The 27664-nt window shown below is 36.0% G+C and overlaps 1 protein-coding gene across 1 annotated transcript in view; it reads left to right on the forward strand.

The window, feature by feature from the left end:
- USH2A (usherin) overlaps positions 1–27664 on the forward strand; it is a 777454-nt gene that overhangs the window by 144377 nt on the left and 605413 nt on the right.

The raw sequence follows: 27664 nt of genomic DNA on the forward strand, positions 1-27664 counted from the left end.
TTTCAAGGATATCCTGCCTCACTTCAGGAGGGATCTTGTTGCAATGTTTATCATAAATGTGACTTACAGCACTACTTATGCTGTGCCTTGCACATAAGAAAATTTTATTTTAGTTTTAATTTTGCAAATGTCAAAAAATTGGAGGATGAGAGTTCCAAGTGAACTGGAATGTGAACCAAGAATATGTCTTAGAATTATTGGTGAATTAATGCTAATGAATGATAAATAAGAAATTTCCCCCAAAGTTCCATGGAAGATAGTATAGCAAAGTCATTTATGTGAAGATCCAAATGTACATAATGATAGCCCTGCTTCTAATTTTCTTATTCTAATTTCTTCCTTAACTTGAAAGTTCAATGGATTTTTGTTTTTTAAGTATTCTTATTACCTATATCACAAGTATTGATATATACCTACATGAATGTAGATTCAAACTAATCTGGGTTCATACATCCTATCTCAAGCTAAAGCAGAACCACCATCCTCAAATGGGTGTCTTCAGTTGAAGTTTTTATCTGTTTTTAATGAAAATTGTGAAAGGAGTTAAAAATTGTTTTGAAGAAGCAATTTGGTTATATTAATCTTAATAATTGCATATTGTTATAAATGATTGAGAATGCATGGTGGTGAGAAGCATAAACCACAATCTAGTTATGGTACTTTGGCTTTTAAAGGTACCCCACAAACATAATAAACATATATATATATTTATATAAAGTTATATAACATGTTATATAAAGTTATATAACATGTTATATAACTTTGAGCATGCATGAAAGACTGTTTTCCAAATAAACAAAAAATATAAACTAGGACAAAATATGAACTTAAGAGCCTTAAGAAGAACCATAGTGTGTTAACTAGAGGGTATCATATGCTTCATTGAAGAGATCAAGAATAAAAAAATAAAGACAATTTCAACTATTTTTATGCTATTGAAGGGCTATTTGCTCAGAAAGTCATGACACAATCATCTGTTTATTGATTAGTAAATTCTGACTGCATCTTTATATAACTCATATTTATATATCTGCTGTGAATTTTCAGCATACTTATCTTGTCATTCAAGCTACAATTCAAATTTTGATATGTTTTTTCAAAATATCTTTGCTTACCATATAGTAAGTCTCTGTCAAGTCATTGTTTTGCACATCACCCCATGTTATTTTTATTATTGTCTTTGCATTATGATTTGGATGTGAGGTGTCCCCTAAAATCTCACATGTGAGACAATGCAGGAAGGTTCAGAGGAGCAATGATTAGGCTGTAAGAGTCTTAACCCAATCAGTGAATCAATCCCTTATGGGATTAATTGCAGTGGTAGGGTGTGGCTGGAGGAGGTGGGAATTGGGGCGTGGCTATGGGGTATACATTTTGCATCTCTCTCTCCCTGCTTCCTGATCACAGTGATGTGAACTGCTTCCCTCCACCTCCCTCTCCCTCCATGTTGTCTCACCCCAGTCCCTGAGGAATGGACCCATCCTTCTATGGACTGAGACCTCTGAAACTGTGAGCCCTCAAACTTTTACTCCTCTACATTTGTGCTGGTGAGGTCATTTAGTCACAAAAGCCAAAAGGTTGCCTAAAACACTTTGTTAATTTGTTTACTTCTTTTTCTTCTAACATACACAGAATAGTTTCAGTCATATCATAGCACCTAATAAATATTTGTTGAAAAACATTGTAGGAATGAAGAGAGATTCTGCCTGAGGCCTAATGTCATAGATTAAAACAAAAAATTCATTGAAACATAATATTGTACATTTAACGGGTACAGTATGATAATATGATACATGAATATAATATAATGTGTAATAAACAAATCAGGGTAAAACATGTTTCCCTTTTTTAGGTAGTTTTGAAATACAGATTAGTTTAACTAGTTATTACTTTATGGTATTGTAGAAAAATAGAACTGATTCTTCCACTCTAACTGTATTGTTGCCCCTTAATGAATTTCTTTCTGTCCTTCTTTACATCTGCTCTTATGTGTTTCTAGTCACTACTATTCTATTTCATTCTTCTATAAGATCAGTTTATTAATTTCCACAAATGTGAGAATATGTGGTATTTTTTGCTCTATGTCTGACTTATTTCAGTTAATAACCTCTAGTTTTATCTACCTTGCTGCAAATGACAGGATAATGAAATCTTTACAGACAAATATATTCCATTGTGTACATATACCACATTTTCTTTTATTTATTTGTTTTTGTTTTTGCTCAGGATTGCTTTTGCCACTCTTGCTTTCTTGTGGTTTCATATGAATTTAAGAATTTAAAAAATTCTGTATACAAAAATCATTGATATTGATAGGAATTGCATTGAATCTATAGATTGCTTTTGATAGTATGCCATTTTAACAATATTAATTCTGCCTACCCATGAAAATTGAGGTCTTTCCATTTCTAGCGTCTCATTTAATTTCTTTCTTTGGTGTTTTATAATTTACATTGTAGATGTTTATCACCCTGTAGGTTAAGTTTCTTCCTAGGGATTTTATATTTTCAAAGCTATTGTGAATGGGATTATTTTCTGGGTTTCTTTTTCAGTGGGTTAATTATTGTTGTATAGGAAAGTTGCTGATTTTTGTACGTAGATTTTTGTTTCCTGCTACTGTGCTATGTTTGTTTTTCAAATGTAAGAGTATTTTTGGTGGAGTTCTTATGGTTCACTAAATATAGAAACATTTGAAAGAGGGATAATTTGACTTCCTTCTTACTTATTTGTATCCCTTTTATTTCTTTCTCTTGTCATATTGCTCTGGCAAAAATTTCAAGTAGTGTATTGAACAAGAGCAGTGACAGCAGGCATCCCTATCTTGTTACTGATTTTATAGGAAATGCTTTCAGTTTTTCCCCAATTCAGTAGAATATTGGCTGTGTGGTTTTGTTGTGTATAGCCTTAATGATGTTGATGTATGATCATTCTATCCTAGTTTAGTCAGGGTTTTCATCATGAAAACCCCATGAATTTTATCAAAGGCTTTTTTTCTGTATCCATTGAGATGATCTTGTGAATTTTTCTATCCTTGATTTTATCTATGTTCTATATTAAATGTATTGATTCATGTATCTTGAATCATTCTTGCATTCCTGTAATGAAATCAACTTGATCATGGTGAATGATCTTTTGAATACATTGTCGAATTTGATTTGCATGTATTTTATTAAGGACTCTTGCATCTGTGTTCATCAGAATATTGGTGTACAGTGTTCTTTTTGTTTTTGTTTTATTCTTATCAGGTTTGGGTAGCATGGTAATACTGGCTTTATGGAATAAGTTTGAGAGAGTTCCTTCCCATTCTATTTTATGTATTATTTTAAGGAATATTGATATTAGTTCTTTAAAAGTCTGGTAAAATTCACTTATGAATTCAGCTAGTCCTGGACCTTTTTTTTGGTAAGAGATTCTTTATTGTTATTTCAACCTCATTGCTTGAATTAATAAATTTATTCTTTTTATATTCGTTTGGTTTGATTTTGGAAGATCATAGGTGTCTATAAATCTATTCATTTCTTCAAGATTTTCCAATTTATTGGCATATAATTTTTCAAAATATTTCCCAATGATTCTGTAGATTTTACTGGCATCTATACTAATATCCTTTTTTTTTTTTTTTTTGGGTCTCTACTATTATTTATTTGGGTATTTTCTCTTTCTCCGTTTTGAGTACTTTGGCCATGGGCTTGTTAGTTTTGTTAACCCTTTCAAATAACTCTCCATTTCATTGATTATTTGTATTATTCTTTTAGACTGTATTCATTTATTTGTGCTTTGATCTTTATTCTTTCTTTCCTTTAACTGATTTTGGGTTTGGTTTGGTTCTTGCTCTTCTAAGACTGTGAGATTGATATTTCAGTTACTTATTTATGATTTCTGTTTCTTTTTTATATAATTTATTTATTTTTGCAATACTGAGACTTGAAGCCAGGGTCACTCTACCACTGAGCGATACCCCAGCTCTTTTTATTTATTTATTTGTTTTTATTTTGAAGATAGGGGATTGATATGTTGCTCAGGTTGGCCTTTTGATTCTCCTGCCTCAGCCTCCTGATTCACTGTGATTACAGACATGTGCCACCATGCCTGACTGTTTCTTTAATATAGGCACTTATAGCTATAAAATTCCCTCTTAGATCTGCTTTCACTACATCCAAAGGAATGGATATGTTGTATTTCCTTTTTCATTTGATTCTAGAAATTTTTAAATATCCTCCTAATTTCTTCAGTGACACAACTGTCCATTTAAAGACATAGTGTCCAATTTTCATCTATTTGCATAATTTTTCTAGTTTCTCTGGCTATTACTTTCTAGTTTTAATCAGTTATGATTTCATAAATTGAAACAAATTATTTACTTTTTTATATTTGATAACACTTGCTTTCTGGCCTAAAGTATGATATATTTGGGAAAAAGTTCTCTTTGCTGATAAAAAAACATATATTATGCAGCTGTTGAAAGTAATATTCTGTAGATATCTGTTAAGTCCATTTAACCTATAATGTAATTTAACTCTGATGTTTCTTTGTTGATTGTTTTGGTCTGGAAGATCTATCTATTGATGAGAATGAAGTCTTGAAGTCACCCATTATTATATTGGGGCCCGTCGCTCTTCCTTTATACCCTGTAGTTTTTATTTTATCAAATTAGGTGCTCTAACATGAGTGAACATATGTTTATAACCATATTTTCTTGAAGAATTGCTTCCTTAATATATAGTGAATTTTATTTTTTGACCAATTTTGCCTTGAAGTCTATTTTGTTAGGTCGGAGTACAGACATTCCTGTTTGCTTTCAGATTCCATTTGATTTGAATATTATTTTTAATCCTTTAACTTTCAGTTTGTATATGTCTTTGCCAGTGAGGTGAGATTCTGTGGGTAGAAAACTGTCTTTTTTTTTTTTTAATTCAATCAGCTATTCTGTGTCTTTTAATTGTAGAAATAAAGTAATTTATATTCAACATTATTATGGGAAGAATTGTACTAGTTTCTGTAATTTTTTTTTCTTCTGGTTGTTTTGAATGACTGTGTTCATTTTTCTTCCTTATTCATCTTAGGGGTTTGATGGTTTACTAAACTAACCATGCGTGATTCTTTGCTTATTATCATTTTTCTGTCTACTCTTTTAATAGGATTTATTAGTTTCTATGCTTTCATGATTATGTTTGTCTTTTTTCCTCTTCTGTATGATTCTTTTTATTTATTTATTTATTTATTTTTTGTAAACAAATGGGATACATGTTGTTTCTCTGATTGTACATGGTGTAAAGGCATACCATTTGTGTAATCATAAATTTACATAGAACAATGTTGTTTGATTCATTCTGTTATTTTTTCCCTTCCCCCGACCCCTCCCACCCCTTTTTTCCCTCTAAAGTACCTTCTGTAATGCTGTTTTAGTGGGTCATGAATACCTTTAATTTATTCTTGTCTTGGAAGTTCTTGTTTTCATCTTCAGTTCTGAAAGATTATTTTGGTGGATATAGTATTCAAGGATTGCAGGGTTTTTTTTTTTTTTTTTTTTTTTCAGAGCTTGAACTACATCATTCTGTGTCTTCTTGACCATTAGAGTTTCTGCTAAGAAATCTATTATTCTGAGGGTTTGTCTTTATATCTCTTGTACTTTTAATACTCTTTATTTTTTCTGTACATTTGACAGTTTAATATATCATGAGAAGGCTCTTTCTGATCTTGTCTGTTTGGGATTCTAAATGCCTTCTTTATCTTGATGTCCATATCTTACCAAAGACTTGGACAATTTCCTGCTATTATTTCACAGAATGGGTTTTCTGTGCCATTAGTCTTTACCTCTACTCCTTCCTCTAAACCTAAGAGTTATAAGTTTGGTCTTTTAATGTTTACTCAGAGTGTTTACATGCTTTATTTTTAGCTTCTTATTATTTCCTGTTACTGTCTGAAATAAATGCTAGTTCATCTACCTTGTCTTCAAGCCCTGATATCCTTTCTTCTACTTGATATATATTATTTATGACATTTTTGATTTTCTGAGCTTTTTATTTCCAAGATATCCTCTTGATTCTTTTTTAGATTCTCTGATTTTATTGAATTCCTCTTTCATATCCTGCATTATTTTCCTTAATTTAGCCAGCGATTTATTTGTATATTCTTTGAATTAATTGATAATTTCAGCAATTCTTTGAATTCTTTCAAGATATTTTAGAGTCCATTTAAGTCATTTACCTTTGGAAGAGACATGTATATCTTCTGATTTCAATTTTTTGTGTTTATATGTTGAAGTTTGCATATCTGGTGGTATGGATATGTCTTGCACTTTTATGTGAGGGTGTTTTTAGTGAATAGCTGTCTTTTGAGGTCTAGATCCCTAGTACCACTCAGAAGAAAAAAAAAGAAACTATGGTGAAGACAAACCAGATATATAAGTATAGTAAAAAACACTTAAAGCCAAAAACTAAACCAGCAAAGGAGTAAATAATATATAATAAATTAGTAAGATAAAACTGATAAAGGTAAAGTTAATAATAACAAAATAAAAGAGGAGCAGGGGAGGGAGAGAAAGCAAAAGCAAGACTTAAAAAGAGGAAAAGAAAGTGAGAAAGGGAAGGAAAAGAAGAAGAGAATAAGATAAAAAGTTCAATTAAAGAATAAAAAAGTACATTAAAAATACAGTCAAAAGGAAAGAAAGAAAAATAATTCCAAAAAATTCTTCCTGCCCAAGGTGCTAGGGTTAGAGAAGTTAATTTTGGGACACATAATATTAGAATCTACCAGGTAATATTGTGAGTATTAACTTGCCATTGAGTCCTTTCATATGTTATCTCTGCTCCCTCCAAAAAACTCATCCTACTCAGGTAGAACCCTTTTCCATATTTTCTCTGGTTTAATGGTATGTTGTCTGTACCAGGGCTGCATTCCTCCACAGACTCTGTGTGTGTGTGTGTGTGTGGTGGGGAGGGAGGGAAGGAAAGGAGAAAGGAGAAAGGAGAAAGGAAGGGAAGGGAAGAAGAAAAGAAAAGAGAAAAAAGAAAAGAAAAGAGAAAAGAAAAGAAAAGAAAAGGAGAGAAAGTATCTGGAACCCTGTCTAGCCCCAGTTAGTTCATAACATGGACCAGACAGATAACCAGTCATTCCCAACCCCCTCCCACCAGTCTGTGTAGCTTAGGACATAGCAAATGTCCAAGGTGAACTGTATCCCCAAAGATGTTAGAGAGTGGGAGGAGCAAACAAACCTATGAATTCTGTGCTAGACCTGGTAGCCTCAGAAACCAAGCAACCTACAAACTCACATCTCTCTGGTTTTAATTCTGACCCCATGTGATAGGTCATGCTCCTCAGCATAGAAGGTAGTGCCTCTGATCACCATTTCCTCCATAGCGCAAGTTACCCACTGCTTAAATTTCTCAGTGGAACTGTGACTAAACCTTCTCCTTTCCATTACTATCTTGGCCATCTTCCACACAGTCACTGCAATTGGGTGTCTCTAGGGACCCTAAATTGTGATTGTGTTGAGTATTATGATCTACAGAATAGCTCTGTCCCAAATAATAGCCACCCTCTCTTCCAAGATGGTTTTTGTTATAGCAGTCTAAGAAATGGTTTTTTTTTCTCCAAAGCTAGTCTGCAGTGCAGGAAGATTCACTCTTAGCCCAATTCCCTGCTCTGGATTTAAGTCTTGCAGTACTTGGGGATTTCTTCTGTGCTAAGATTCCTGGTTCCTTGTTTATCATTGGGGGTGACCTGTACTCTGTAGGGTTGCCTTGTGCTTATGAAATCAGGTTCCCTTCCCTCTGGGGAACTGAGGTTGGAACTTTAGACTACTTCATATTGATCTCTGAGTTGCTTTTCTGCTTCTCCGTGCTTTTTATTGTTCCCATCTCTTCTTCTCTGATTCTTAGGTATCTTTTTCCCTTCTTATTCTCAGAAATTGTTTCTTCTCACTCACAGTCATGTGAAGGAAACTTCTATTTTGCAGACATTTATTTTCCAAAATCTAGTCTGTCTTTCCATTGGTGAATTCATTTACATTCAAGGTTGTTATAAATATGTACAAATTTCCTTTTGTCATTTGTTAATTGTTTTTCACTGTTTTGCATATTTTTGGTTTCTTCCACCTCTCATTATTATTGCTATCATTTTATAATTCCATAGTCTTCTATCATAGTTGGGTTAGTTCTTTTCTCTTTCTATTTTGTGTATATTTTCTTCTAGTGAATTTTGAATATTTGTGCTTTCATGATGGTGGTTTTCATTGTTTTGTTTCTAGTATAGAACTTCATTAAGCATTTCCTATAAGGCTGGTCTTGTGGTGGTAAATTTTCTCTATTTCTGCATATGTGGGAATGACTTTATTTCATCTTTATTTTTGTAGGATGATATTGTTTGGTATAGTATTCTTGGTTCTTCATTGGCAGTTTTCTTTCTTTCTTTTTTTTTTTTTCTTTTTTCCTTTCAGTCTTTGGATGCACCGTTCCATTTTCTTCTGCCCTCTAAACTTGCTGCTAAGAAATCTGCTGTAAATCTAATGAGTATTCCCTTTTATGTGACTATTCTGTTCTCTCTCATTTTAGCAATCTCTCTTTGTCATGTCCAAGTTAAATTTTTGCTATAATATGCCTTGGTGAAGATCTATTTTGATGAAATTTCACTGGGGTCCTTTGAGTTTCTTGTATCTGGATGTTCATATCCAAGTTTTGGGAAGTTCCAGCTGTTGTTTTGTGAAATAGGTTTTCAGTGCCTTTCCTGTTTTCTTCACCTTCAGCAATTACTACAGTACAGATATTTGTTCACTTAACACTGCCCATAAGGTTTATGACTTTCTTTATTCTTTTTAATATTTTTTCCTTTTGTATGACTATATTAAGTCGAAGATATGTCTTCAAGTTCAGAAATTCTTCTGTCTGCTTGTTGTAGCCTACTGTGCATCTTTAATTTCAGTGATTACAGTTTTTAGCTTCAGTATTTTGATTGGTTCCTTTTTTATGATTTCAATCCCTTTGGTGAATTTCTCACCTATATACTGAAATTTTCTCATTTCTTTGTATTAGCTATCTATATTATTATCTATCACACAGTTTTCTTCAGATTGTTATTTTGAAATCTTTCAGGCTTTTATAGATTTCCTTCAAATAAGGATTCACTTTTGGAGAATCACTGTTTTTCTTTGAAAATGTCATGTTTCATGTTTCTTCTCATGTCCTTGAGTTGATGACTGTGCATTTGAGATATTTTTGTTTGAGATGGGATGTTAGTTGGGTAGACATTTTGCTTTGGGTTATAGTAAAACCCAAAAGTATAAATTTTTGTGTGATTTATTCATCTTTGATGTTAGCAAGTTCTCTCAGTGCCTCTAGACTGCAACAGTTTATGTAGGTCATTGTGTGACTCTGAGGTATACATAGCTTCTAAAGGTATGTGTCCACAGGCTCCTCAGAATTGTGTATTGCTGACACTGGTGCTTGTGGAGGCATCTGCCACAATCTTGGTGGTGTAAGATATGGATATGACTGTTCTGAGGTCCCTATTGACAAGCAGAGGTGAAACCAAGTGGTATGATACCAGCAACCATGGTCCCCATGACAAATAATGTGAAAGAGACTTCTCTAGTACCTCAGGATGAATGTGGAAGATGTCGAGGCCTGTGGTACTAGCAGTCACAGTTCTGAATTCACAGGATGGGATGGGAGCTTCCCCAGACCCAAGGGTGTGTGTGTGTGTGTGTGTGTGTGTGTGTGTGTGTGTGTGTCCATCCACAGGTAATGATGATATCTATGATACCAGTAACTTTAGACTGGAGGTTGTAGAAAACTAAGGGGACTGTCCCTAGGTATTGTGGGGGTAACTAAAGTTGCTGCTAGGGCTTGCAGTACTTCGCTTTCATGGAACTCTGACACCCAGATAGTACTCTCTACATATCCCTAGAGACAAGTACAAGTAATGCCAGTGCTTTGGGTACCAGCATCTTAAATTTCAAGTCTGTGAACTGTGGAGGAGAACGTCACTCGTTCTTCTGGTTTGAATGTGGATAGTACCAGGTTTATGGATTTGTTATCTGTGGTTCTAGAGCTGTGTATTATGATTGGTAATGTCCCTAGGTTATGTGGTGGGTACAAGACTTGTGTCATTGGTAGCTGTGGGCTGGAGTATTAGGACACAAATGAAACTTTTCTCCTGGTCCCCAAGAACAAACATGGATAATATTTTTTTTTTTTTTCACACCAGAGATTGGAGTCCCAAGGGTGTAAACTAGAAAGGAGCCCTTTTCACTGGGTCAATGCAGATGAAGCCAGGGAATGGGGCTGCTGATAGATGTGTTCCTGGAACTGTGGAACATAGATGGGATATTTCCTAGCTCCTGATCAGCAGGAGTGAGTAAAACTAAGACTTTGCACTGTTGATACAGTCTCAATGCTATGAGCTGCAGAGGAGACCTTCCCTAGTTCCACTGGGGTAAGTGTGAGTAGAAGTTGAACATGCTACTATGGCAGTCACTGATCCTGAAACTCTAGGATGCTGAGGGTTTGTCTTTACCTAGTGAAATATTCACCATCCCAAGACTTCTTACAGTATCAGAGTACCAGTTGCCAGGCCTATAAATCAAGATGGGTTCTAGCTGTGGCTGTTGTAGCCAGCTTGGATTCTGGGGATTGGGGATACACAAAGTGAGTTCCTTCTTTGGGGCAGAGCACTTCACTCCTAAACCAGCCAGTTCCCAAATTGGGTTTAAAGTCTGTGAGGACTGGCATTCTCCTACAGTTAGGATGGTTGACTTGCTGCTATCTTTGGGACCACTGGCATTTTCTGCTTACATTTTCCTAGTAGTGTGGAGTAATCTACCCCACTACCAGAGAGTGAGGTTTGAAGTTGCAGCTTGCTTTGTTCTTTTCTCTAGATTGCCTTACTGACTCTCTAAGCTGCATAGGGCTCCTGTAACTTGCTGATTTACAGAGTTCTCCCTCACTCTCTTTAAAATAGTTTTTCCTTTGTTACCTTGGTTCTTCTCTGTGACAGAGTCATGCATAGGATACCTCTATCAGCATATTGACCCCACTATCTCATAGATTGTTGTTCAGAATGGTCATTAAATAATCTTAGCATCATGTAAAATTGTCACTTAGAGGACAGTTTTTCTCACTGAAGATGTATGTTTATTCAGTGAGGTATTAGACAATTTGGGTTTTTCTTTGCAAATATTTAGCAATGGAGTATCAAGGCAAAAAGTTCCACTATGGTCAATTTCAAGCTATCAGTGAGATATCATTGAATATGGAATTTGAAAGTGGTGTCCTCTAATATGCTATTACAAGCCAGTTCAGACTATTCCAGCATATATTTAGTTTCAGATCCTTTCTCCTACCTCTTATGTGATGGGTCTAATTCTTGAGTGGAATTGTAGAAGTGTAAGTCAAGGGCAATGGCCTTTAAAAATATGGATATTTTCTGGACCTTGATATCATTAGTTCATCCAAGAAACCCTTGAGATCTCCTTAAAACAGAGAAAGCCCTTTCCTCTCAGTCATATAGGTAACCTCAGAAATCTGGTGAAGAACAAGAACTCGCAGCCCTGTGCGAGTACAGGAAGACTCATTCCCACTAGGTATCCGTGGAACAGAGTGGGAAAACTGAACTTCCACTTCACTGACAACATAAGGCAGAATTCCTTCTTTACTTATTGGAAGGAATTCAGAGGCCTAAAACAAAAGCTTTTCAAAAGATCCAGAGTTTTGAACTCCAAAATATATGTTTCAGTGAAAAAAAACAAACAAACACAGTTATCAAAAAAGAAAAAAATGAAAAAAAAAAAAAAACCAACAACAATAGAACTAACATGATGAGGAGGTTAGAATTATATTGTAGGAAATTAAAACATCCATCATAACTGTGACAACTTTTTGTCCCTGTGACCAAAATACCTAACATTGACAAAGGAGACAAAGGAGAAATAAGTTTTTTTGACTCATGATTTTTGAGGTTTTGGTAAACAACTAGCTGGTTTCACTGCTCTGGGCCTGAGGTGAGATAGACCATCATGGTGGAAGGGCATGGCAGAAGAAAACTGCTCAGCTCATGGTAGTAAGGCAAGAAAGAACGGGGTAGAAAAGGGGCCAGAGATAAGATAAATGCTACCAGGGCATACACCCTGTGACCTATTTTCTCCAACGAGGTTCTACCTTCCAATAATCCATTCAAATTATTTGATTTTATTTTTATTTTTTTGACAGTACTGGGGATTAAGTCCAGGGGTACTATACAACTGAGCTACACCTGCATTCCTTTCTATTTTTTATTTTCAGGCAGAACCTCACTAAGTTGTCTAGTCTGGCCTCAAACTTAAAATTCTCCTGCCTCAGTCTCCTGAGTAGTTAGGTTTACAGTCGTGTGTCACTGTACCCAGCCTATTCAAATTATTATTTTTTTCATTTTTGATGTTTTTAACTAGTGAATTATAGTTATGCATAATATGTGGGTTCATTCTGACAATCATGCATGCATGAAATATGATTTGCTGCACTTCAGTTCCCAGTACTTCCTCCTATCCTCCCTTTTGCCTTCCTTTGTTCTTCTCCTTCCACTCTACTGGTCTTCCTTCTATTTATTTAGAGTTTTTAACAGTGGTGCTTTATAGATACACAGAAGGGTGAAATCCACTATGGTATATTCATATATGTACATAGCATACTTTTGCTAAATTCCATCGCACTGTTTTTTTCCGTCCTTTCTTCCTTCTCCTCTATCCACTTGGTCTGCTCCACTGATCTCCCTTTTGTTTAGTGTTGCATTTCTGTGTCTGGTTTATTTCAGTTAGCATGATGTTCTCTAGATCTATCCACTTACCAGAAAATTCCATAATTTTATTTTTTTTGTGACTGAGTGAAAATCCACTGTGAATTAATACTATACTATATTTATCCATTCATCTTTCAAAGGGCATCTGGGCTGATTTCATAACTTGGATATTGTGAATTGTCAATCCAATTCACTAATCCATGGATGAGGCCAGAGCCCTCATGATCCAAGCATTTCCTTTTTAAAAGCCTCACCTCTGGATGTTGCTGCACTAGGACCAAGTCCTCTATACATGAGCTTTTGTGGGACATTTCAGATCTAGACTGTAACAGGAACACACTAGAAAAAAACTAAAAAGTAGTCTCAGCAAAGAAATAGAAGATATAAAAGAGAAGCAAGTGGAAATCTTAGAATTAAAAATTCAAATGATTGGAATTTTAAGATCTCAATGAGTAGGATCAATGAATAAGTAGACTAAGAAGAATGGGCAGAATGGAAGACAAAAAGGAAAGGATTAGTGATCTTGAAAGTGACACAATACAAATCACCTAATCTGAACAGCACAAATAAATGGACTGAAAAAAAAATGATCATGGCATCAGGAACTTATGGGATAATAAAGATCTAAATTTCAGGTCTTGAAGAGTCTAGAAAACATGTAAGGAAGATAGTTGTTCAATTGTTAAAACAATTGAAGACATAATGTCTAAAAATTCTGAAATTTAACAAAATATTATCAACCTACAGTCTCAAGATTAATGAACTCTCACCAATAAAATCCCAAAATAATCTACTCTAAACATTATAGTCAAATTTCTGAAAATGAAATAAAAAGTAAAAGCAGACAGAGAAGTAGTATATTACCTATTGGAGAAACATCAATTTGAATGACAGCTGCTAATTTCTCATCAGAAACCACAGAGGTCAGGAGAAAGTGGAAAAGTGTTGAACAAAAGAGAATTCTCAGTCTGGAACTCAATATAAGTGAAAATATTTTTCCAACATGAGGAAATGCAGATATTCTCAGATGAAGGGAAATTAAGAGAATTTATTTCCAGCCTATCTATTGGCTAAAAGATTTTCTCTAACAGAAAGAAAACATAAAAGGAGGAAGGTTTAAATGTTAGGAAATAATGAACTTCAGAGAGAGTTAAAATGTTGGAAGATGACTTTCCCCTTTAGTTTTTCTATTTGTTGGTTAAAACAAAAATTATATTATTTCATATAGTTTCCAACATATTAGAAGTAATATTTAACATAACTGTATTTAAAATGGAGGGCAAAATAAATGAAACTGTTTTTTACTTTTAACTGGAAATGAGTAAAAAACAGAAGAGTTTGATACATTATGTATATATAATGTATTGCCTAGAACAACTACTAAACAAGCCATACAAAAATACATTCTCAAAGATACTTTGTATTAATAAAAACGGAAATCTGAAATATGTGCAAGAAACTCATAGGAACTAAGAAAAAGCAAAAGGCAGAGAAAGAATGAAAAAAGTTATACTTTACTAATATTAATACAAGAAAAAAAAGCAAGAGTTGCTATATTAATATTAAATAATGTAGATTTCTAAACATTTCCAAAGACAGACATTACCTAATGATAAAAGAGTCATTTAAGGAAGAAGACATACAAACTCAATGCATATGTATCAAACTGCAGAGTTGCCAAATATGTGAAGAAAAAACTGATAAAAATGACAAACAGAAGAACCCACAGTGAAAGCTTCAACATCCTCCTTTCAGCAATTGACAGGACAACTAAACAGAAAATCAGCAAAAGTGATAGAATTAAATAATACCTTTAACCATTAAGAATGGTGTGATAATGGACATTGAACAACAGAATACATACCTACAATGCACATATAGACAATATCCTGGGTGATAAGTAAAACCTCAGCAAATATTAAAAAAAAATGAAATCTTAAAGGAGGATATATATGTTGACTAGAAAAGAATCAAAATAGAAATAAATAAGGGTCAGAAATATCTTTGATTGCTTGGAAACAACAACAACAAAACATTTTTCCACGGATCAAACAAATGTGTCAATAGGAAATTAAAAAGAAACATTGAACAGAATTAAAATGATAATGCAACATATTAAAATTTATGGATGCTGTTAATGTAGTGATAAGAAATGCTGTACTATTATGTGCTTACTTTAGAAACCAGAAAATACCCCAATAATCTAGACTTCCACTTAAAAAAAAAAAGAACAAAATAAACTAAAAGCAAGAAGAATAAAGGAGAGGTTTTCAAGATGGCGGCCTAGAGGGTGGCTGCATTTCATGTTGCTCCAGGACTCAGGAGTCAAAAGAGGAGATATTGAGAGACTTGGGACCAACACAAAGCAGCCGGGTGAGTCTCTCCCGTTGGGGAGTCGTCCTGGATGGGGCGGTAGTCCCGGAATGCAGGGAACTTTGTGAAGTAGAGCTGCCGGCGAGACACCCCTCCCCCCGCTGGAGCAGTGAACTCGGACAACTGGGAGCATCGGAGAGGAGGCCGCTCAGCACAGCGCTGGGACTCGGAGCAACCACTGGGGCTCCGGAGGCTGCCCAGGGGAGGAGCAGCGAGGAGAGCTGTTTGGACTCAGAGTGACCACTCCTGAACACTGGGGACCTGCCTGGAGGAAGGGGAGGAGGAGTGTGGCCGCTTGGATTCGAAGTGACTGCACCAGAGCTACAGGCGGATGCCAGAGGAGAAGCGGCGCGGGGAGCTGTTTGGACTCAGACCACTTCTGAACACCGGGGCCTGCCCGGAGGACTAGGAGGAGGAGCGCAGCGGGTCATCTGGACTCGCAGTGACTGCATTAGAGCTCCAGGCAGCTGCTTAGAGGAGGAGGTGAGTGGTGAGTTGTTTGGACTTAAAGCGACCGCTCCTGAACACAGGGGGCTGCCTGGAGGAGGAGCGTGGTGGGTCGCTTGGTCTCAAGTGGCCGCACCAGAGGTCCGGGCGGCTGCCCAGAGGAGGCGTGCAGCGGGTCACATGGATTCAGAGCCACTCAGAGCGACCGCTCCTGAACACCCGGGGGGTTACCTGGAGGAGGAGGAGGAACGGGGAGGGTCACTTCGACTTGGAGTGATTACCCAGGGCTACGGGCGGTTGGTGGGAGGAGGATGCACACAGTGACTTGCTCGGACTCCTAGTGACCCCACCGGAATACTGGGAAGCTGTCTGGAGGAAGAGGCGTGTGGCGGGTCTCTGGGACGCAGAGCGATTGTACGGGGCCCCAGGTGGCTGTTCAGAGGAGGGGCCGCATAGCCAGGCGATTAGGTGCACAGCAAGGTCCCAGGATCTAGGAGGCTTCTTGGTGGAAGAGCCGCACAGAGACATGCTTAGGGAGGAGCGAAGGTTCCAGGCCTGCGGGCAGATTCTCTGAGGTGGGGCAGCCTAAGGAGATTCATCTGCGAAGGGTGAGGCTCCCAGGCCCAGGAGGTAGGGCCGGGCCCCTGGGAACTTTACAGAGGAAGGCAGCCCAGCCCAGGCAGTAGCTGTAAATTGAGGGAAACCTCTAGGAGGGAACTGACCAGTGACACCTCCCCACCGGGTGAGTCTTCCCTGCAGGGTGAGGTTTCCCCACTAGGATGGTAAAACCAGAGACTCAGGCCCAAACAGGCCTTGCCTCAGCCCGCAGTCTAGTTCCCCTTTGGATGACCATTGGTCAACAAGTGGAGGCACCTCTGCCCACTAGCAGGGAATATACCCCACCTGAAGGCCACCACTCCTAGAGAGGCAGCTTCCTTGTGGCGCACCACATTATCAACTTCCTCCAAGACTTCAACCTACTGAAGGCTAAGAGGGGATATATATAGAAATCTTCAGGGACATTGTAAGTCAATAGAGGAAATCTGCAATATCTCAGTGGTCCACTGATACCTGAACAATATGAGAAAACAAGGAAAGAAAATGCTGCAAACAAATCTAGATGTTACATCAATAAAACCCAATGACAGCATGGCAGAAGAAATGACAGAAAAGGAGTTCAGAATGTACATAATTAAAATGATCAGGGAAGCAAACGATGAGATGAAAGAGCAAATGCACGCACTGAATGATGAGATGAAAGAGCAAATGCAGGCATTGAATGATCGCACCAATCGACAGTTAAAAGAGCAAATACAGGAAGCAAAAGATCATTTCAATAAAGAGTTAGAGATATTGAAAAAAACCAAACAGAAATCCTTGAAATGAAGGAAATAATAAACCAAATTAAGAACTCCATAGAAAGCATATCCAGTAGGATAGAACACCTGGAAGACAGAAACTCAGACATTGAAGACAAAATATTCAACCTCGAAAACAAAGTTGAACAAACAGAGAAGATGGTAAGAAATCATGAACAGAATCTACAAGAACTATGGGATATCATGAAAAGGCCAAATTTAAGAATTATTGGGATTGAGGAAGGCCTAGAGAAACAAACCAAAGGAATGAACAATCTATTCAATGAAATAATATTAGAAAATTTCCCAAATCTGAAGAATGAAATGGAGAATCAAGTTCAAGAGGCTTATAGGACTCCGAATACAAAAAATTACAACAGACCCACACCAAGGCACATTATAATGAAAATACCTAACATACAAAATAAAGACAGAATTTTAAAGGCTGTGAGAGAAAAGAACCAAATTACATTCAGGGGGAAACCAATACGGATATCAGCAGATTTTTCAGTCCAGACCCTAAAAGCTAGAAGGGCCTGGAACAACATTTTTTAAGCCCTGAAAGAAAATGGATGCCAACCAAGAATCTTATACCCAGCAAAACTAACCTTCAAATTTGACGATGAAATAAAATCCTTCCCTGATAAACAAAAGCTAAAAGAATTTACAAACAAAAAGCCAGCATTACAGAACATTCTCAGCAAAATATTCCATGAGGAAGAGATGAAAAACAAAGAAGCAAATCAGCAAAGGGAGGAATTATCCTAAAGGAATTGTCAAATAAAGGAGGAACCAAGTAGTGTCAAATAAATACATAAATAAAATGTAAAAAATGAACCATATGACCGGGAAACCAAATCATATCTCAATAATAACCCTGAATGTTAATGGCCTGAATTCATCAATCAAAAGACATAGACTGGCAGATTGGATTAAAAAGAAGGATCCAACAATATGTTGCCTACAAGAGACTCACCTCATAGAAACAGATACCCATAGACTAAAGGTGAAAGGATGGGGAAAAACATACCATGCACATGGACTCAGCAAAAAAGCTGGAGTATCCATCCTCATTTCAGATAATGTGGACTTCATGCCAAAGTTAGTAGGATAAAGAAGGTCATTTCATACTGCTTAAGGGAAGCATAAATCAGCAAGATATAACAATCATAAACATCTATGCCCCAAACAGTGGCTCATCCATGTATGTCAAACAAATCCTTCTCAATTTCAGAAACCAAATAGACCATAACACAATAATACTAGATGATTTTAACACGCCTCTCTCACCACTGGACAGATCTTCCAGACAAAATTTGAACAAAGAAACCATAGACCTCAATAACACAATCAACAATTTAGACTTAACAGACATTTATAGAATATACCATCCAACCAAGAGTGAATACACTTTCTTCTCAGCAGCACATGGATCCTTCTCTAAAATGGACTATATATTATGCCACAAAGCTAATGTTAGCAAATACAAGAAGATAGAGACACTGCCTTGTATTCTATCAGATCATAATGGATTGAAGTTGGAAATAAATGAAAGAGTAAAACACAGAAACTATTCCAACATCTGGAGAGTAAACAATATGCTATTATATGATGAATGGATAACAGAAGATATTAGGAAGGAAATTAAAAAATTCTTAGAGGTAAATGAACAAAGAAACATCATATCAAAATCTCTGGGACACTATGAAAGCAGTACTTAGAGAGAAATTTATTTCATGGAGCGCATTTAATAAAAGAAGTAAAACTCAACAAATAAACGACCTAACACTACAGCTGAAAGCCCTAGAAAAAGAAGAACAGACCAGCACCAAAAGTAGTAGAAGACAGGAAATAGTTTAACTCAGAGCTGAAATCAATGAAATTGAACAAAAGAAACAATACAAAAAAATTGACAAAATAAATAGTTGGTTCTTCGAAAAAATAAACAAAATTGATAAACCTTTAGCCACACCAACAAAGAGAGGACGAGAGAAAACCCAAATCACTAAAATTCGGAATGAACAAGGAAATATCACAACAGACAGGATTGAAATACAAAACATGATTAGAAGCTATTTTGAAAATCTATACTCCAACAAAATAGAAAATTTCGAAGACATCAACAGGTTTCTAGAGACATATGAATTGCCTAAACCAAACAAGGAGAACATACACAATTTAAATAGACCAATTTCAAGTACTGAAATAGAAGAAGTCATCAAAAGCCTACCAACAAAGAAAAGTCCAGGACCAGATGGGTTCTCAGCCGAATTCTACAAAACCTTTAAAGAAGAGCTCATTCCAATACTTCTCAAAGTATTCCGTAAAATAGAAGAGGAGGGAACCCTCCCAAACTCATTCTATGAAGCCAATATCACACTGATACCTAAACCAGACAGAGACTCATCAAGGAAAGAAAATTTCAGACCAATATCCTTAATGAACCTCGACGCAAAAATTCTCAACAAAATTTTAGCAAATCGCATACAAAAACATATTAAAAAGATAGTGCACCATGATCAAGTGGGTTTCATCCCAGGGATGCAAGGTAGGTTCAACATCAGGAAATCAATAAATGTCATTCACCATATCAATAGACTTAAAGTCAAGAATCACATGATTATTTCAATAGATGCAGAAAAAGCATTTGATAAAATACAGCACCCCTTCATGCTCAAAACACTAGAAAAAATAGGGATAGTGGGAACATTCCTTAACATTGTAAAGGCCATTTATGCTAAGCCCATGGCTAATATCATTCGAAATGGTGAAAAACTGAAAGCATTCCCCCTAAAAACTGGAACAAGGCAGGGATGCCCTCTTTCCCCACTTCTATTCAACATCGTTCTTGAGACTCTGGCCAGAGCAATTAGACAAACCAAAGAAATTAAAGGGATACGAATTGGAAAAGAAGAACTCAAACCATCCCTGTTCGCTGATGACATGATTATATATTTAGAGGAACCTGGAAATTCCACCAGAAAACTCTTAGAACTCATAAGTGAATTCAGTAAAGTAGCAGGTTACAAGATCAATGCTCATAAATCCAATGCATTTTTATACGTAAGTGATGAATCTTCAGAAAGAGAAATTAGGAAAACTACCCCATTCACAATAGCCTCAAAAAAAATAAAATACTTGGGAATCAATCTCACCAAAGAGGTGAAAGACCTCTACAATGAGCACTACAGAACACTAAAGAAAGAAATTAAAGAACACCTTAGAAGATGGAAAGAGCTTCCATGTTCTTGGATAGGAAGAATTAATATTGTCAAAATGGCCATACTACCCAAAGTGCTATACAAATTCAATTCAATTCCAATTAAAATCCCACTGACATACCTTACAGAAATAGAGCAAGCAATTATGAAATTCATCTGGAAGAATAAGAAACCCAGAATAGCTAAAGCAATCCTTAGCAGGAAGAGTGAAACAGGGGGTATTGCAATACCTGATCTTGAACTCTACTACAAAGCAATAGTAACAAAAACGGCATGGTATTGGTACCAAAATAGAAAGGTAGATCAATGGTACAGAATAGAGGACACGGACACAAACCTAAATAATTACAATTTTCTCATACTAGACAAAGGTGCCAAAAATATGCAATGGAGAAAAGATAACCTCTTCAACAAATGGTGCTGGGAGAATTGGAAATCCATATGCAACAGAAATAAACTAAACCCATATCTCTCACCATGCATGAAACTAAACTCAAAATGGATTAAGGACCTCGGAATCAGACCAGAGACCCTGCAGATAATAGAAGAAAAAGTAGGTCCACATCTTCAACATGTCGGCTTAGGACCAGACTTTCTTAACAGGACTCCCATAGCACAAGAAATAAAAGCAAGAATCAATAACTGGGATAGATTCAAACTAAAAAGCTTTCTCTCAGCAAAGGAAACTATCAGCAATGCGAAGAAAGAGCCTACAGAGTGGGAGAATATCTTTGCCCATCATACTTCAGATAGAGCGCTAATCTCCAGAATCTATGAAGAACTCAAAAAACTCTAAGAATTCAAATAATCCAGTCGACAAATGGGCTAAGGAAATGAATAGACACTTCACAGAAGAAGATCTACAAGTAATCTACAAACATATGAAAAATGTTCAACGTCTCTAGTAATAAGAGAAATGCAAATCAAAACCACCCTAAGATTCCATCTCACCCCAATTAGAATGGTGATTATCAAGAACACAAGCAACAACAGGTGTTGGCGAGGATGTGGGGAGAAAGGTACACTCATACATTGCTGGTGTGGCTGCAAATTAGTGCAGCCACTGTGGAATGCAGTGTGGAGATTCCTTAGAAAACTTGGAATGGAACCACTATTTGACCCAGCTATCCCACTCCTTGGCCTATACCCAAATGACTTAAAATCAGCATACTACAGAGATACAGCCACATCAATGTTCATAGCTGCTCAATTCACAATAGCCAGACTGTGGAACCAACCTAGATGTTCTTCAATTGATGAATGGATAAAGAAACTGTGGTATATATATACAATGGAATATTATTCAGCCATAAAGAATGATAAAATTATGGCATTTGCAGGCAAATGGATGAAATTGGAGAATATCATGTTAAGTGAGATAAGCCAATCTCAACAAGCTAAAGGACGAATGATATCGCTAATAAGTGGATAATCACATATAATGGGGGGAGGGTAGGGTTATTGTTAGGGTTAGAGTTAGGGTTAGGGAGGGGGGCAAGAATGGAGGAAGGAAGGACTGTATAGAGGGAAAAGAGGGGTGGGAGGGGTGGGGGGAAGGGATAAAATAACAGAATGAATCAAACAACATTGCTCTATGTAAATTTATGATTACACAAATGGTATGCCTTTTCGCCATGTACAAACAGAGAAACAACATGTATCCCATTTGTTTACAATAAAAAAATACATTATTAAAAAAATAATAAAGGAAATAATAAAGAATGGAGCAGAAGTCAATAAAATTTAAAACAGGAAAAATAATCCATGATAAACTCTGACGCTTTGAAAAGATCAACAAAATTGACACACATCTATCAAGACTAACAAAAAAGGAAAAAATATAGATTATTAATAGCAGAAATGAAACAGGAAGTATGACTGTAGTTCTTGCAGATATTAGAAAGATGATGTTACTAATAACTGTATGCATGTATTATAACTTAGGTGAAGTGGAGGTCTTGTTCAAAAAATGAAATTTGCCACAGCTCACCAATATCAAATATATGTTAGAATAGCCAACAACTACTAAGGAAATTGAACTCATCTTCCAAAAAAGAAATATCGAAGCCCAGATGGTTTTGCTGAAGAATGCAACTAAATCATTAAGAGTAATTAATACCAGTTCTGCATCTCGTACAACAAAAGGAGAGGAACACTTACAATTCACTTTATTGAAGTTTATCCTGTTACCAAAACCAGATAAATGTTGTACATAAAGGAAAATCATAGACCAATACCATTTTAAAATAATTTTTTATTTGTTGATAGGCAATTAATTAATTAATTTGTATGTGGCGCTGAGAATTGAACCCAGTGCCTCATGAATGTCAGGCAAGCACTCTACCACTGAGTCACAACCCCAGCCTGATCAATATCTTTTATGAATATAATGCCAAAATTCTAAACAAGATTTTGGCCAGTAGAAGTCACTGACATGAAAAAAATAATTATGAACAAATACCAAGTTGGTTTTATTCCAAGAATCCAATACTGGTACAATATTTGAAAATCAACCAATGTAATTTACCTTGTTAGCAGGTTAAAGACAGAAAAAACATATAATCTTAATTGGGGCAGAAGTATTTGTTAGTAAAATTCAACACCCAATCATAACAAAAACAAAACATAACAGAGAGCATCCTTCATTTGAAAAAAAAAATTACCATAAAAAAGCTACCTACAGATCACATCCTAATTTCAAGTTACACAATATGTTTTTTTATAAAATCAGAACTGAGACAAGGATATCCACTCTCAGTTCTGGTATTCACTATAGCACTTAGTGGTTTAGCCATCACAATAAAGCAAGAAAAGGAAATAAAAGGCACAGATTATAATAAAAAAAATACAGTTTTTTATTTTTAGGTGACATGATCATCTAAGTAGAAAATCACAAGTAATTAAAAAAAACTTCTAGAACTAATAAATGAATTCCATGAAGTTTCAAAATATGAGATGCACATCTAAAAATCCTATATGCTAGTTATGAGCATTTGGACACAAATTAAAAATAAAAATATGTATTGCTTAAAATATATATTTGTATGCTAAGCATATGTATTTGAATGCTACAACCCACAAAATATAATAAAAGAAACCTATGAAGGTCTCAAGAGAGAGTTATTTTATGTTGATGAATTAGAACACAGCATGGTAAAGGTGGTCACTTCCTCCCAAATTAATATACAGGTTATTATAAGAAATTCCAGTCACTGTCCCAGTAAGATTTCTTTTTGTCAATATAGAAAAATTATATCAAACTTGATGTGGACGTTTTAAAATGGGTAAAAAAATTTTCACAAGATGGTAATAAAAAAGGGAAGTTTCTAATTTAAAAGCTTGATTTAAAAGTCTGATTTAAAAGCTTAATATATAGTTATAGTAATCAACATCATATTGTATTAGAGAAGGGATAAAAACATAAATAAACATAGAATAGGAAAATGAGATTTAGCCACACACAAGTATGGCTAACCAATTTTGGATATAGTTTAAAAGTCTGATATTCCTCAAAGTATTAAACCCAGTTATGCTATGCTCCAGAAGTTTCCTTCCTCTGTACGTATGCAAGTGAAATATGAACATCTTCAGAAAATCTTATTCATGAATATAAAAGTCACATTATTAGTAGTAGTCAAAATATAGAATTAATGTAAATGTGAACTGATGAATGGATAAATAAATTGGAATATAAACATATAGACAAAGTGGAATATTATTCAACATTTTCAACAGTAGAAAGAAGGGAAGTATTGCTACATGCTTTAATATGTACTAACATCTTAGAAATGAGAGCAGGGAAAGGAAAGAAACAAATAGGCTTTTTCTTTTTTTTTGGATGCTATGCACATTGGTATTTTCTCATGTGGAAAAATAAAGTATAAAATTGTATGAAAGACATCCTTTAAAATGTTAATTTTTTTGTTTAAAAAACATTTTCCAATTTAAATGTTTTTATGTTTCCAAATATTAATTTTATAGTGGGTAAAAATCATTTTCATTAAATCTGATATGTAGTCAGAGCTACATGTAGGAAATGAATATGAATGTAAATAAAAGTGATAGATTTATGAATTTAAAACCTCTATATTGTCTATCTCTAAATCATATTTATATTTGCCTTGATTTTCATTATTTTCTTATGCTCTGGATTTAAAGAGTGTGTGGATCATTGGTACCCATGGAAATACTGTGTCAGGCAGAAATTGTGTAGAAAATATTATTAAAGTCTTCTAAAAACTTACTGGGACAACAGAATACACACTAAAAAAGTTGTGAACAATGTCAGACTTATAAACTATCAAATTGAATTCAAGGACATTTTTTAAATTCATGCAATTGCAATCCTTAATAATATTAGGGAGCATACAAGGAAATTAGGCAGTAGTTCAAGTCTCATTTTGTTATAATAACTTAGGAATCAAGCCAGCCCCAAATGGCCTGAGTGACTGCGTTGTGCACGGTGTGTTCTGGAAGGGAACTTTCCCTTTGGCACTTGCCATTTGAAACGCAATCCAATATCCTAAGATATGGTATGTTTGCCATATTCATCCATAAGGAATATTTTAATGCTTTCTTAAGTGAATGCCAGGATCTTGAGAATAGCATGAAGTAATTCTCTGAGTCACTGAACCCTACAAATACTCATGCTGAAGTCAAGAACATCTAAAGTGAAACAACAATACTAATAAGAGAGAGGAAAATGAAGAGTAATCATTATTTTTATGAAGTTCTAAAATAGATTCCAGGGATTCCTAGGGCTGCTACATGGGGTTTTGAGTATCTGTGTACCTTAAATTGTATATAAGATTCTGTGTATTTTCCTTTCTGTGTTTTCTCTTTACATTTCTGAAGCGAGAACTTTCAACACTTTCATCAGATCCAAAAGTGATATGTGAGCCAAAAGATGGTAATTCACAGCGCTGTGGAGAAGAAGTCCATTTGTCTTGTGAACAGGCAGGGTTATTAGTACAGGTACATATAATGGGAGTTCCCAGGATGCCACAGCACTTCCCTCTTGGTTCATTGACTCTGTGCTTGAGTTTCTTGACATGCATCTTGAGGTAGATCATCCTTTCCCTTTTCCTCATCTAGTAAAATTTAAGTCTAGATGAACCAGACAGAGCCCCAGAGTTGAGTCTTTCTATCAAGCTCAGATTTATGTCCCCCTCCGTTTCTAATTTACACTCTAGGACCTTTGTACCTATCCTTGCAAATCCAGCCCTCTACATTCTCAGATGATCAGATACTATCAGCTACTTTGCTGAATGAGAGACCACATAGTTTATGCCTAGACCTTCATGTCTTTACCAAGCTCTAGGAAAATGTTCCACCTTATATGACTTACAACTCAATTATTGAAGTGTACAAATAGAACTTTTTCTGTACATTGAGGTTTCTTACAATGGATTTATGAACTCACAGTTAAAGTGCACATAGCTGGAGATCTCAGTCTGCTCCTGACTCAAGAAAAAGCAATCTCTCTGGCTCCAACCTGCCCCTCCACTGCCCCTGTCCTTCCATGTGCTACAGTATTCCTGCACGACCTGCTGCAGCTAACCCCACAGATACTGCTGAGGAGGGGAGGAGGTTTCAGTCAAGTACCCAGCATGCCTCTGGCTTCTTGTAGGAGGCATGGAAGAAGTATTGTAGGAGTGCTTTCCTGCTTGGCTTTCTTCACCCCTGCTGCTGGAACTCCTGACTGTTGTGTAATTGGATCTAGCTGAAGAAGCCACAAGTGTTGAGTCACACAACCACAGGAGCCTTACAGTTAAGATGCAGGAGTCTGCCAGGCAGCACTTCCCATGCTTTTAGTGTGCTGTGAATATTCTAAGTATGTTTTTAATAGGCAGATTCTGATTCTGAAGTTTGGGGGTGGGCACAAAGCTTTTATATTTGTTGAACTTCACAGGTTGATGTTATTGCTGCTGGCCTATGCAGCAGTTTTTAATAACCAAGGAACTAGAAAACTATCTATCCAACTTACATTGATGTAAATAGCTAGATGTACATGTGGGGAAGGGAAGGTGTGAGTGTTTACTTATGCACACTCATACAGGGAGGAGTGTGCACTTGGTCAGATATGGGTTCATTCTGCCCCACACTTTGAATTCCATCTCAAAAACAAACGATTTTCTGAGTTTTCTACACCACTGAGCTTTTGTTAAATTTGGGTCAAAATGTGCCCTGTAGTTATGTCCTCAAGATGAGAGGGTCTAACTTAAGCTATTTTTAAAGAAATGGAAATAGAAAACAATAAATTAGAAAACATAAAAGTTAACTGAAAATATAGTTGTAAGTATATAAAAAGAGAGAAGAATGGTTGATTGTAATGCTCAATAAGGCATCAATAGGCTGCAGTAGTAGCACCAGAACAGAGAGAAATGATTAAGAGACATTAGAAAATAGATGAATAAGGAAGGAGACTGGTGTTGAAATGAATTCGATGAAATGGAAAGCCATCAATGAAGGAAGTATTTTTAGGTCCAACGCATGGAAGATGGAATCATAAGGAATAGGAACCCTACTCATAAAAATTGATTATTCTGCCAGAGTGATAATTTTCAAGGAAATACATTAATAAATTTGAGCAGAATATACTTTCTATGCGTAACGTACCATTTCCTACAGTACATCAGTGCTTTCTCATCTGCTCAGAACCAGGTATTTGACATTAATTACCATAACAGGTCCAAAAGTCACTGTGTGAATTTTCTAGAAAGGTTACACTTGTGTGACTCAAATATTAAAGTGTACAAACAGAAAAGAGTAAAGCATTGAGTTTCTTTCACCTATGAGGAGCTTGACCTGGAACTCATGACACAGGGATGTTGGTGATGTGCATTAGAGTGGTGAAGGAAATGAGGGGTCCCTCATTTCCTGGGGAGTTTACTTGGAGCTTACAGAGAGATCTGAAGACCTGGAAACAAGCCATGTGGTCTCTCATTCAGAGAACTAGCTGAGTAATAACTGGATATCCTGAGGAGCTAGAGGGCCAGATTTCACAAGCACAGATACAAAGGGCCCAGGGTTTAAATGAGAGAACAAAGAAAATTTGAATCCAAGCTTCACAGAAAGGCTAGTATTGAGGGAGTTATCTGAGTCAAGATTGTAACAAACTGCCTGAAAGTAAAGTGGATGGATCTGCAAGGGAAATGAGCTGCCTAGCCTCAGCTTGAGTTGAGTTCCTCAGGTTTGGACACATCCATCATCTTATTGGGAACAGTCTCATTCCAAGGGTCAGAATATACACACTTAGCCACATAATATCTCAGGCACTTCAGGTTAGATTCAATAGTGATAGTGGCATTGACAGCAGCACTAGGTAGTGACTAGATGTTAGAAGAATTGATTTAACTAATAAGTGTCCTGTGATGTGAAAGGTCTGTTGCATTGTTACCCGTATTAGCTAAGATAGGCTAAACAGAGGTAAAAAATCCTGAATGTCTCATGAAGCAGACAATATAGACGTTTATTTCTTGCTTTCATAACCTAGGA

The sequence above is a fragment of the Sciurus vulgaris genome, assembly GCF_902686455.1.
Source record: "Sciurus vulgaris genome assembly, chromosome: 12".
Taxonomy (NCBI): domain Eukaryota; kingdom Metazoa; phylum Chordata; class Mammalia; order Rodentia; family Sciuridae; genus Sciurus; species Sciurus vulgaris.